General features: G+C 45.2%; 1 protein-coding gene across 47 annotated transcripts in view; it reads right to left on the reverse strand.

Annotated features, from left to right (window-relative positions):
* LOC144285069 (aldo-keto reductase family 1 member D1) overlaps positions 1 to 13,198 on the reverse strand; it is a 204,743-nt gene that overhangs the window by 166,185 nt on the left and 25,360 nt on the right. The window contains exon 5 of one of the 47 annotated variants that reach the window (XR_013353502.1): positions 6,566 to 7,405. The exons of the other annotated variants lie outside the window; for them this stretch is intronic. The gene's annotated coding sequence lies outside the window, so the exon portion shown is untranslated. The remainder of the gene's footprint in view (positions 1 to 6,565; positions 7,406 to 13,198) is intronic. 47 annotated transcript variants of the gene reach the window in all.

Raw genomic sequence — 13,198 nt, forward strand, 5'->3', positions numbered from 1 at the left:
ACTCCCCCCCCAGGACAGGCAGAGGCCAGGAGGGCCCAGGACAGCAAGGACACTCCTGCAGCCGGGTGGCCCCGAGCTGAGCAGATCAGCGGCTCCCCTGCAGGAGCATCCAGGCCCTTGCAGGCTGAGAGCTCTGCAGTTACTGTGGGAGCTGACTCCAGGGCTGGAGAGCTGGCCCCGCCACTGAGGTGGTTCCTCCTGGGGCCTCAGGGGTAAACAACCCCCACTGAGCCTCACTGTGTCCTCACAGGACAAACAGGTTAAACAACCTTCACTGAGCGCTGCACCAGGCAGGACGCTGAGCAGCTCCCCCAAGTGCTCACACCTGAGAATCAGCACAGCAGACCCCTGCCCCAGAAGACCAGCTAGACTGACAGGGGGAAAAAAAATTGACCAAGCAGCACTGGAAAGGTCAAGGGAAGTCGAGGGATTTACAGTATACACAACCAGAAGATACTCCCCCTTGTTTTTTGTGTTTTGATTTCTGTTGCTTCTCCCCCCTTTTTTGCTTTTCTTTTTTTTTTCTTTCTTTTCCCCTTTTTTTCTTTTCTTTTTCTTTTCTTATCTTCTCTCTTTTTCTCCTTTTCCCAACAACTTGTTTTTGGCCACTCTGCACTGAGCAAAATGACTAGAAGGAAAAACTCACTTCAAAAGAAAGAATCAGAAAGAGTCCTCTCTCCCACAGGGTGACAAAATCTGGACTACAATTCAGTGTCAGAAAGCCAATTCAGAAGCACTATTAAAAAGCTACTGGTAACTGTAGAAAAAAGCATAAAGGACTCAAGAGACTTCATGACTGCAGAATTTAGATCTAATCAAGCAGAAATTAAAAATCAATTAAATGAGATGCAATCCAAACTGGAGAGGTCCTAACGACGAGGGTTAATGAGGTGGAAGAACGAGTGAGTGACATAGAAGACAAGTTGATGGCAAAGAGGGAAACTGAGGAAAAAAGAGACAAACAATTAAAAGACCATGAGGATAGATTTAGGGAAATAAACGAAAGCCTGAGGAAGAAAAACCTACATTTAATTGGGGTTCCTGAGGGCACCAAAAGGGCCAGAGGGCCAGAATATGTATTTGAATAAGTCATTGCTGAAAACTTTCCTAATCTGGGAAGGGAAACAGGCATTCAGATCCAGGAAATAGAGAGATCCGCCCCCTAAAATCAGAAGGACCCACATGCAATGAATACTTGATAAGATAGTGGAAGAGAAAACACGAAAAAGAGGTGCCATTGGTTTTAGAGAAGTGGGATTATGGTCAACTCATTCTCTATCTTCCCAACGTTCAGGGTGCAGTCCTAACACGATGTTGACTGGGGCTTTCCCTGTTGTATCCACTTTCTCGAAGAGGCTCAATGAGTGCTAGACGCAAAGCAGTCCTGTGATCGTCGCCCATCATCATGCACTGGTAGACTGCATGAAAAGACTTGAAACGGGAAAGGGAGTTTCATTACATAGGAGAGTGTGTGTCGGCTTTGTGCTAAGGCAGCCCAAGGTCCTCTTCTCCTCCCCTTCCAGCGAGGGAGAGGAATGGTACTCCTTGGTCCCTCACCCATCAAGTGGGGGAAGCTCTAAGAGAGCGAATGGTCAGAGAAGCTGGCAGAGAGAGATTTGTGCTGAAGCTGTAGCAAATGTAGGTCTCCTCTCCACCCTGGCCCCAGAATGCAGTCAGACAGGTACACCATGAGCGACTGGGAGACCGACATGTGTCCCTGGAGTTTTGGGGATGAGTAAGATTGGCGCTTCCTTCCCACCTGGGCAGTACTTAAGGCAGGAGGCTGACAATAGGCCCCTGAAGGCAGGGAGAGGAGCCGGCAGCAGCAAAGCCTGCACTTCCGTTTGGTGTTGCAAGGATGTGTGTAGCATGGGCTGGCTGGATGCTGCATGTACATCCTCCCAATTTGGCTGCTGCTATGAAACTTGACTTTGCTCCTTGGTCTCTGCTTTCATGGATGCTATACTCTAAGGGCAGACAGTAATCAAAGACTCACACGCATAAATATAAATCTAGTTGTCAGAAGTACTAACGTAGAAGGTACATGGTGCTACAAGAGCATTTAATAGGTACATCAGTCTAGTTAGAGAGATCTGGGAAGCTTTCCTTGAGGAAGTGATACATGAGATCCCAAAGTAAGAATTAACCAGAGGAACCCTAGGTGGGGAGGGTTGAGAGCATTTCGAGGGGGAGAGAGCACCTTATACCAGCTTCCTAATGCCAGCAGGTGCAAGGCACATGCAAGCACCAGAAAGAAGGCCAGTTAGGCCGAAAGCCAGGGAGAAGTGTGTGGAGAGGTGCGGAGCCAAACAGGAAACGCATTAAACAATTTAAAGCTTGAGGGATCCCTGGGTGGCGCAGCGGTTTAGCGCCTGCCTTTGGCCCAGGGCGCGATCCTGGAGACCCGGGATCGAATCCCACGTCGGGCTCCCGGTGCATGGAGCCTGCTTCTCCCTCTGCCTGTGTCTCTGCCTCTCTCTCTCTGTGACTATCATAAATAAATAAAAATTTAAAAAAATTAAAAAAAAACAATTTAAAGCTTGGAACGATCTTCTGAGATTCCTATTTTGAATAATCATCCTGGCTACAATGAGGAGAACACATTTTCAAGGGGATACGTGCAGGTGTAGACCTCTTTCATTAATTTTCCCTAGAATTTTGTGGGGGCATTTTGATCTTCAGAGCATTTCTTTTTGAGATTCAGAAAGGTCTCTTATACTTTGGGATATTGCCTCTGATCCACTTACCATTTCCTTCTTTGGAAATTCTTTAATACTTGCAGGTTGGATCTTTGCAACTCACCTTCATTCTGTAATCATACTTCTCTTTCTTTTCCCCTGTATTTGTATTCTACAAATACTTAAATTTTTGTGCAAGGTCTTTTGTTCCATCTACTGTCTCCTGTTCAGGCTATATTTGATGACTGTGTTCACTTCATTTGAATGGACTTAATGCATTCTTATCTCAGCCTCTTCTCTTTGACAGGGAGGGGGAGACCGAGACAGACACAGGATGGAGAGAGAGAACAAGACAGGGAGGGAGACGAGTGAGAGACCAAGAGACAGGAAGGTAGACACAGAGACAGGGAGAGAGAGACAGGGAGGGACAGGCCGAGGTGTAGGGATTGAGGCAAGAAAGACTGGGAGGGACACAGAGACTGGGAGGAGAGAGAGAGAGACGGGGACAGGGAGACAGGGAGGGAGACACAGAGCCAGAGAGAGGCTTCGTGCCTCCAGGAGCGATGGGGGCGTCCGCGCCCCTCAGGACTGAGCCTGGGTGCCCGATGCCCCAACTAGACTAGTGGGTGGAGGCCCTCTCGGGTCCCCTCTAGGCTCCGTGGAGGGCGGGCCTGTCTGAGGACACTCCCCTGGGGCCTGGAGGGGAGTGTGACCCTGAGGAAAGTGTGATTCTCTAGGGACCAAGAGAAGTCACACCTGGAGCTAACCATGGGCTGCAAAACAAGCAGGACACATCATTCGGGCTGGTGGGTACCTGTGCATTTCCTTACCTGCAGCGATTGTTTTGTGACGTGCACTTCTACCAAGACTCGGGAAACCGTGCACTTTGATCTAGGGAAGTTGTGATTACATACTTACACTTGAACCCAGAAGAACACCTAGAGACTCACACACCCAGGAGCTAAGGCCTCTGTAATTAATGCTACGAAATACTTCAACAGTCCTACCGTGTCAACACGAGGATTCCCGCGAGGCCCGGAGAATTGGATGCTGTAGCATAAATTAGTAACTAAGGGACGCGGGGTAATAGGAAGCTAGAAGTTAATATATCGAAGAGATATTTACTCTCCAGGTTCCTTCTTGATATTCTCTGTCTTTTTTTTTTTTCTCTGTCTTTTTTTGAATTGTTGTCAGTTTCTGTTGTCTTAAGTATTCAGTCCACGTCCCACCCCTTACTTGGCAACCACGTGTATGTTTTCTGTATCTGAGTTCAGGTCATTGTGTTTTTGTTGTCTTGTAGTCTGTTTGCCGGGGAGGTTTCTATGTTTTAGATTCCACATATACGTGTACTCATGCGATGCTTGTCTTTTCTCTCTCTGATTCATGTCCCTTAGCGTGCCCCCCATTGGCTATCATGAAACCTGTGGCGATGAAAACGGGCGCGCGTGTGTATCATTGTGAGTGACCAGTTTCGGGCCTGGAGGACCCAACCGCGTGCAACGGGCCGTTATTCCTAGGTAGAAGGCAAATGTCCTCTTTTCTCTCTATGGGAATCTTCATTTTATTAAGTAAATACCGTCTGTCTGAAACCTTAAGGAACCATTTACTTTTTTACCTGACACATTACACCGGGGAACCTATCCTGGACAATGGAAACATTTCATTTGGGGCTTCACATGATCTTTGTTCACTCAGCTTCAAAATGACATGTTTCTTAACTACTGGGAAAACGAGGAGTCGCTCTCGTGTCTGCGGCAGAGACAGGAGGCCACACGGAGGACGCCAGGTACACACACGTCCCAGAGGAGGAAAGGCCACAGAGACAGAAAGGCAGGGGCTGCAGGGACAGCAGGGAGGGCATGGGCACGATGGCCAGTAGTCGGCTGTCTCTGTGGTAGAAATGTGGCCCAGGTACCATCTGGTCTCGCCTGTGTGACACTGGGAATGGACCTAAAGTACCACGATGTATAATTTAAAAGCATCAGAGGAAATTTTTGTATGAAGTTAACATCCTTTATTACAAACAAAACTCATGATGCAATTATAGAGGCTTATGAAAAACACAAAATACAGAAACAGCACACGAGAGGGGAGGGGAAGGTTTCAGTTGTGCTGCAGCCATCATGAGCTGTTGCTCGGGGGCCGAGGCTGGTGGCTCCACTGAGGCCGGTGGCTGATCCGGCCCTTCGACGAACTCAAGAGGGGGCACTGAGGCCTGCTCCACCTTTTGGAGGGGCCAAGGGTGCAGGTGGCTCCTCCGGGTCAGACAGTGAATCAGAGGTGTGACCAACACCTGCAGTGGCTTCGAATCAGCAGGTGCCATCTCGCCTCCTCGCAAGCACTCCACTCCAGCAGCCAAGACCGGCTCGATCACCTCTGGCTCTGATGCTTCAGCAGGCCCTGAGGTAGGAGCTGCGCCGGGCTCTTGAGGTGGTTCAGGATATTGCTGAGGGGCGGAGGCTACTTGCTCCACTGAGACAGGTGGCTGCTCCGGCACTTCCGGGAGCTTGATTGCAGGCTCTGGGGCCTGCTCCTCATCCAGGTCAGCCAAGGGTGCAGGTGGCTCCTCCAAGTCGGGACACTGAGTCAAAGGTTTGACCACCACGTGCATTGGCTTTGACTCAGCAGCTTGCATCTTGACTCGGGCAATACACTCAGCTCTAGCAGCCATTCCCGGCTCGAACAGATCAGGCCCAAAAGCTTCAGCAGGCCCCACAGTCAGAACTGGGGTGGGCTCCTGAGGTGGTTCAGGGTGTTGCTCGCGGTCCGAAGCTATAGCCCCAAGAAGACAAAGTATCATCACCAGGACACACTTTCCACGTCCCTCTCAAATCAAGGACACTCTTCCCACCGTTCAAGGTGTGTGAGTGCAAGAGCCCTGGGAGGTCTCCCCAAACTGCAGCCCATGGGGATGGGGTGTGAGCCTACCCTGTGCTCCCGGCCCAGCTGCATGGAGGCTGGGTCTGTGTGGCCCATCCTGTCCCCAGCTCGGCCACCCCAGTCCTCCTCATCCTCATCGTCTAATTCCACGAGCTCCAGGTAACGCTGGGCCCTGTTTTCCAGGTCTGAGCCTGGCGTGTTGAGCCCCATGAATGCCAGCAGCTTCCTCAGGGAGAGAAATTCCGGTGGCTGATGAAATCCTCCCGATAGTACTCCAGCCAGATGTCCAGGATGCAGGAGATGGAGCTGGAGGTACGGATGGGCAGAGGCATTGGATGACAGGGCTCCCTCACACCAAGGTGTCCTGGGGAAGCCCTGCAGGAACTGGGGCCCTCGGCCTCCCACATGGGGCTGTTGGAGGCCAGTGCTGCTCCTTGTCCACCTGCCACCTGGTGGTCCTGCCTGCCACAGCCCTGCTCACTGAGGAAGGGCTGGCACGAAGCCTCTGTGCGTGGGAGCCCATGACCAGCGGCGTGACCATCACTGTCTTTCCCGGGGAACCTTCCCTCCCGTGGGTCTGCCCTGCCTCACTCACGAGGGGCCCCCAGGGGGTGTCCTTCCACTGACTCTAATCTCCCACGGGGCGGGGGCCGTCTGGTCCGTGAGCACTCACTGGCCCTCCTGAGCACCTGCCGTGCACCCGGGTCCAGGTGCCACCAGATTGGTGAGTGCGATACTCCCCACACCCTCTGCTCTGGGTCCCAGGTGGCGGGGAGACAGAGGGCTTTGAAGGGGGCAGGTGTGGAGAAGGACTCCATTAGGGGTCCCAGTGCTCTCCCACAAAGCCCGTATCCCATCCACAGCTCTCCTTTCCTCTTTTCTCAAAGGACCCATTAGACCTTCACCCTGTCACAGGAATTGCAGACTTGTGGGGTGAGGGTCCAGCAGCCCCCTCGCGGCCCTCCTGGAGAGGGAAGGCTCCCCTGCATGAGCCAGGGCTCACTCACATTTCCCACTGGTCCAGGATTCCTTCCTTCTTGCAGGAAGCTACAATGCATCGATATCCAGAGGAGGGCGGGGGGCATCACAGGAATCATCCTGTGGACCCGATCTCTCCTCATTGCTGCTGTCACCCTCTGACCTCTGACTAGTCCGGAGCCCTGGGGGGCTGTCAGCTCTGTGCGTGGGGCCACAGGCAGCTCCTGGAGAAGCACCTGCACCTGCTGGCGCTTCCTGAATGCTTGAGGAATGAAAGGGCTCCGGCCAGGCCCATGGCCGATATCCAAGTGGGCCTGGGCGCCCCGGTGTCCCCGGGGACCCCTACTCCGAATGCCCCAGGATACAGACCCCAGATGGACTCAAAACTCCCTTTCCATGGCAAAACAGGCCAGCTCAAGACCCTGGTGATGGTGGGGAGGCGGCACAGGCTTCGTCATGGGGACAGAACGACGACTGCTGAGCACAAGCACAGCCCCTCTAGCCGACCTGTCACAGGCCACGCCCGGGGGCTGCCCTGCGGGACCCGACTAGGCCCTGCGTGACTCTACTCCAGTCGGAGGAGCAGCCCCAGGGCCGGGAAGGTCAGGAACATTCCCCAAGACTCCCAACCAGTAGGTGGCCCATCCCCCTGGGCTGTGGAGTCAGGGTGCTCACTTTGCAAACAGCAGGTCCAGCACCTCTTCAGGGGTGCCATATTCCTCCAAAACATTTAGGAATTCAAATAGGAACGGATTGTCCAAGCGCAGCAAAGCAGGCACCAGTTCTTCTACCTGCTGCTCCAGCAGCTCCCTCCGGCTGGGGGTGGTTGGGCAGATCCGATTCCTTCTCAGGGCTGAGGCCCTTTCAGCCTGAGGTGGGACAGAGGAGACGTGCAGCCTGCACTGTAGCCTCCAGACCACCTGGGAGTTGGAGCGCAGACCAAAGCCCGAGCTCTCAGTGGCTGCAGGGGACGGGGGGAGGGGGGGCAGGAGTGCCCACAGCAGGAACACGGGGCTTGACGCCTGCGGCTCTGTCACTTAGCATCTGACTCTTGGTTGTGGCTCAGGTCATGGCCTCAGCATCCTGGGAACCCGCCCCTGGCAGGCTCTGCGCTTGGGGCCGAGTGTGCTTGAGGAGTCTGTGTCTCCCTCTCCTGCTCCCTGCTCTCTGCCTGTCTGTTAAAAAAACAATCCAATAAAGAAATAATCTTAGAGGATAAATTTTCAAAAAAATTTGGATCAATACAAGGACCTAGTGGGAAAGGTCAGTGTCCCACGTCCACTTGTCAGCTGAGTTTTGGCAGCACCTCCCTGCATTAACGGCTTCACCCCTTGTCAAACCCCAAATCTTAAAACTTCTCTGTCATATTTTTAAAAATATTTTAAAATAAAAGAGAAGCTTTGAAAATACACCAAGATAAGTTTCTTCTCACATCCAACTAAATGTTTTGATATTTTACATGTCTCCTCCCACTACATCTTTATAAAAGCAAGCAACATTGATAATCCTTCATCTCAATTGCAAATTGACTCCCTGTCAAAGCATTTTCAAAAAATACAAGAACTTTCAGAGTGGTGACATAGAATATCAAATGTCAAGTTGAATTTGAGCACTATGTGCCTCGTAAGTGGAACTTCACAACAATATTCTAGGCTTGATTATTTATTAAGAGAACTTAGAATCCCATATAAGGCTAATAATGTTCTGGTGATTGCCCTACAAGTCATCACTACACTAATGTCCCTTTTTGCTCCAAAGTACGTTTCAATGTGTGTGTGTGTGTGTGTGTGTGTGCGTGCATGCATATGTGTGTATGTATGTTAATATATAATTTTAAAAATCCAGTCAACCCTTAATTTACTCTTCATGATGATGTTAAATTAAGTTAAAATGAAAGGAATGTGGTCTGGTCTTGACTCTTTCAATGTGTTGCTATTTCATAGTTCCTAACACTTTAGTTGTACTGAAATGAGCTTCCCACATTACTTAAGAGGGCAAATATTTGGATCCGGATTACCTTAAAATTTTGCAAGATTTATAAAAGATATATAAAGCTTGTTAAAATAATTTGTAAATTATTACATTTCATAAAAATACAAATTCGAAAATAATAAAATAGGCTTGAAACTAGAAAATAGTAAAGAAACTTTTGTCTGCCTTGATACTTATAGTTAGAGAACATCAAGCCTGATATTGCTAGGACTAATAAACAGCTGGATCACCAAGCTGACTATTCCCTTTGAAAGGTTATCCTGACTTTGGAATGGCATGAGTCAGACTCTAAAGGAGAATAAGTGTCTCTGAGGATGTTCAGATATGAGCACCAAGAAGGTAATGAGCCTGGAAATCCTCTGATACACAGAAAAGTAATAAGAATTGGGGAAAATCTTAAATGAAAAAACTATGTGTATCCAACCTGAAACTATTTAAAAAGCTCTCATCTAAAGAGAGTTTATAAAGAGCCTCATTCAGTTTATGAAACAAAAATAGAAATGATGGCAGGGATTTTATGAGAAAGCACATTCTAATCAATCTAAGAAATAACGTTCTAACAGCAATGTTTTACTTTTGGAGTCAGTAGCTTATTATCCCCCAAATCAGATGAAGTTAGTGGAGTTGGCTTTCAGTGAATTTGTGCTCTTGGTGAGATGCTGGACTCAGAGAAGTATTGAGGTTCCTTCCATTTCTAGGGTTTCTTTTTTAAGTACTGATACCACAAAAAGTGTTAATGAATTTCCATGGTTCTCTCTAACTTTCAAATAAAGAACATATCAGACTACATGATACCTGCTTACTTAATATTTTATATGTGCATCTTTTTTTTTTATTAAAGTTACAGACCAGAATATGTCATCTACCTCTATGTATGGAGATATAAAGATACATTCATACACTATATCTATCTACAGACCAGTATATGTCATCTATCTCTATCTATAGATATGGTATGCAGCTATATCTATATCTACATACCTATATCTATATCTATATCTATATCTCCATACATAGAGATAGATGACATATTCTGGTCTATATCCTTAAAGCCAGAAAAGCAGGATTAATTTTTCCTGATACATTTTTTGACTTTGGCAGACAATAATGACCTTAAAAAACATTAAATATCTCATAAAATATAATAGAGAAAAATAAAAATGGCTCATTATTCCACTTCCCAGGGATAACCACTATTAATATGTTGGTTCATATTCTTTTCCCTCTTTCTGTTGATAATAGACTAGTCAAAATATATTAATGTCTTTTCATACACATGGAATAATACTATTAATACTAAAACTATGTTTTTCAAAGTATTTCTTGCCTCTACTTCCACATAGATTGATCTTCTTCTTTTGCGTGACTCTGTTGTATTCTATTCAATGAACCTAAGTTTATTTAACTGATATTCCAGTTGAATAAGGGGCTTGTTTTGAAACCTTAACTATTATAAATGATGTTGCATAATATTTATAACAATATTATCTTCACTACAAAGACTAATAAACATCTCTCAAGTACTTAGGAGGTGCCAAACACTTTCTTACACACTTTATAGACATCATTTCATTTAATTCTCAAAGGATAGTGAAATCTAGACATGCTATGTAACTTGCCTAAGCTCACATATCTAGAAAGTAATGCCGTTAGAAACGACAAATACCCCCCATTTGCCTCGACATGGATGGACCTGGAGGGCATTATGCTGAGTGAAATAGTCAGTCAGTGAAGGACAAATATTATATGGTCTCATTCATTTGGGGAATATAAAAAAATAGTGAAAGGGAATAAAGGGGAAAGGAGAGAAAATGAGTGAGAAATATCAGAGAGGGAGACAGAACATGAGAGACTCCTAACTCTGGAAAGGAACAAGGGAAAGTGGAAGGGGAGGTGGGTGGGGGGGATGGGGTGACGGGGTGATGGGCACTGAGGGGGGCACTTGATGGGAGGAGCACTGGGTGTCATACAAATGTTGGCAAATCGAACTCCAATAAAAAAATATATATATATTTAAAGAAGAAAGTAATGAAGTGGTAATTGCAACTCAGGTCTGTCTGATTCTAGAGCTAAAGCTCAACACTCACTCAGCAAATACTTCTGTGCATACATTTTTGTATGACTTGTGTTAGTACACACATGGTCCATTTATAAACATAGTATCACTGAGTCAAAGGTTATGCAATATTGGAACCTCAAGATGTATTTTCAAGATAATTTCCAAAAAATTTTACCGATTAGCACTATTGCAGAAAATCAGAGCACTACTTTCTCCATACTCTTGCCAGCATTGTGTAGTATTTATCTCCCCCCCCATATGATAGGCAAAATAGTGTTATTAGTGTTGTTTCAATTTTCCTTTCTTTAATAATTTACTGTTTTAGTAATAAAATGCATATATTTAAATATCATTCTTGTCATCAGCTGTTACATTATACCTCATATGACTATCATCTCTGTTTTGGAGAAGTGGCATAAAATTCTCAAGAAAGTTTTTTTTTTGTGCATTTGTTTATGTGTGTGTGTGTGTGTGTGCAGTACATTATTCATTCTCTGTGTCACCACATGTATCCAAATTCCTTTTTTTTTTTTTTTTTCCTGTCCTTTGGAATTTGTTTCTGGGTTAAGCACAGCCAGTTGCCATGCTGCCAGCAAGTTCCCATTATTCAATTCAACAATCAGTTAAGGTTTCTTTCTTTTTTTTTTTTAGGATTTTATTGATTTATTAATGGGAGACACAGAGAGAGAGAGAGAGAGGCAGAGACACAGGCAGAGGGAGAAGCAGGCTCCCCCAGGGAGCCCAATGCGGGACTCGATCCCGGGACCCTAAGATCACTCCCTGGTCCAAAGGCAGCTGCCCAACAGCTGAGCCACCCAGGGATCCCTCAGTTAAGGTTTCAGGACTTAGGCAAGGTAACTGACTAGAGACTAGGAGCACACCATTTAAAGTTGCTTTTTTTTTCTCATAAAAATGATGGCAGTTATGGAAAGAGAGAAGAAAAACTTTTTGAAAACTAACATGATATGAATTAATAGATGTATACACACATGCATATGTACATGTTCTTTTAAAAGAGTGAAGAGTTCAAGGGAAAAATAACATTAAAAGAAGAGCTGTTCAAAAATTATCTTAACTTTTAAAAGTCCTTCAGAAAATAAAAAAGTGATTAAAGAATTTGAGGTCAAGAATTCTTAGAAATTAAGAAATCAACTCACCATTTACATTTCTTTTAGAGTCCCTCTATAGGAGCACCTGAGTGGCTCATGGATGACCATCTGCTTTTGGCTCAGGTCATGATCCTGTGATCCCAGGACCTGAGATCGAGTTCTGGATGGGCCTCCCCATAGGGAGCCTGCTTCTCCCTCTGCCTGTGTCTCTGCCTCTCTCTCTGTCTCTCATGAATAAATAAAGTCTTTAAAAAATAAAAAAAAATAAATTCCCTCTATACACTCCAACAAGTGCATATCACATTGCAGAAAAATGCGCCGGAGTCCACCAAATGCTACCAAGTCTAGGAAGCAGTCAGGGTTAACATTTATTTCAAGTGGAAAAACGTGGCACTCAGCTACATCTAATGGCATGAAGATCAACTAAGGCACACAAAAGCACTTGTTTTTTGTAATATATTCAAAGGTACAGCCATTTGCTGTGCTTAGCATTCTCAAGATGATAGTTTTGTCAATGGTAATAAGAGTAAGCGTGATTATGTTATAGAATTATCATCAATAAAAACAAAAGTGTCATAAGTGGTGTCCTTAAACTTGGAACCAATTAGCAGCACCTGTAATCATTCTCCTTAATTATTCTCATTTTCTTAGAGGAGAAGAGAGGAGAACTTAATGTGTATCAGGTTAAGTGTTTCCTCCCTAAAGTTAAATACTTTTTTCTATAATAATCTCTAATGAATGCATGTTTGATATTTTATACTTCTTTTCTTTTGCATGAGCAGACCTACTGACATTTTTCACCTTGTTCAAGCAAAAATGAAAAAGAATGCTAAGTAATTACAATGTGGAAGTAGCCTTTTTCTTTTTCTGAGTGTTACTTGGAAGAATGCATCTTGCTACAAAGCCAGTATTTTTTCTTCAATTAATATAAGTAAGAAATGGGACAGACTAAGGGATTGGGCATGTGGTTTATCTCTGGTCTGTAATTTGTTTAAAAAGCAACTCCTATTTCTTTTCTAACCTGTTCATTTCTCTCCTCTACATAGCTTAAAAAAGAAAAAAAGACCACCTACATCCACACAATATCATGTCCCCCAAAGCCAAACTTAAAAAAAAGGAAGCATCAGTAAAATATTTATTTAACTTTTCTGCTCTAACAGGCAAATGTAACACAAAAGGCAACAAAATCTACATTATGATTTCATGATTATTAATTTGAATATGAATGGAAATGCCTGATTCCAAAGCTCGATTGAACTGCAAAATAATATACTGTGCTTAAGTCATTTTTTTCCTAATTATATGGTGAAATCATTAAAAAATAATGATTAAGTTCACTCAAAATGACATTGTAAAGCTTGTAGAAATATAAAAGCAGAATCTTTACAGATATGTGCGTATATATATATATATATATATATATATGTTTCATTTTTTTATCATGGTTCATACCGCAAAGATTTTAAAGAGATTGACTTTTATCTTAGAATTCCTATTGATAA

This window comes from Canis aureus, chromosome 15 (assembly GCF_053574225.1).
Source record: "Canis aureus isolate CA01 chromosome 15, VMU_Caureus_v.1.0, whole genome shotgun sequence".
Lineage (NCBI taxonomy): Eukaryota > Metazoa > Chordata > Mammalia > Carnivora > Canidae > Canis > Canis aureus.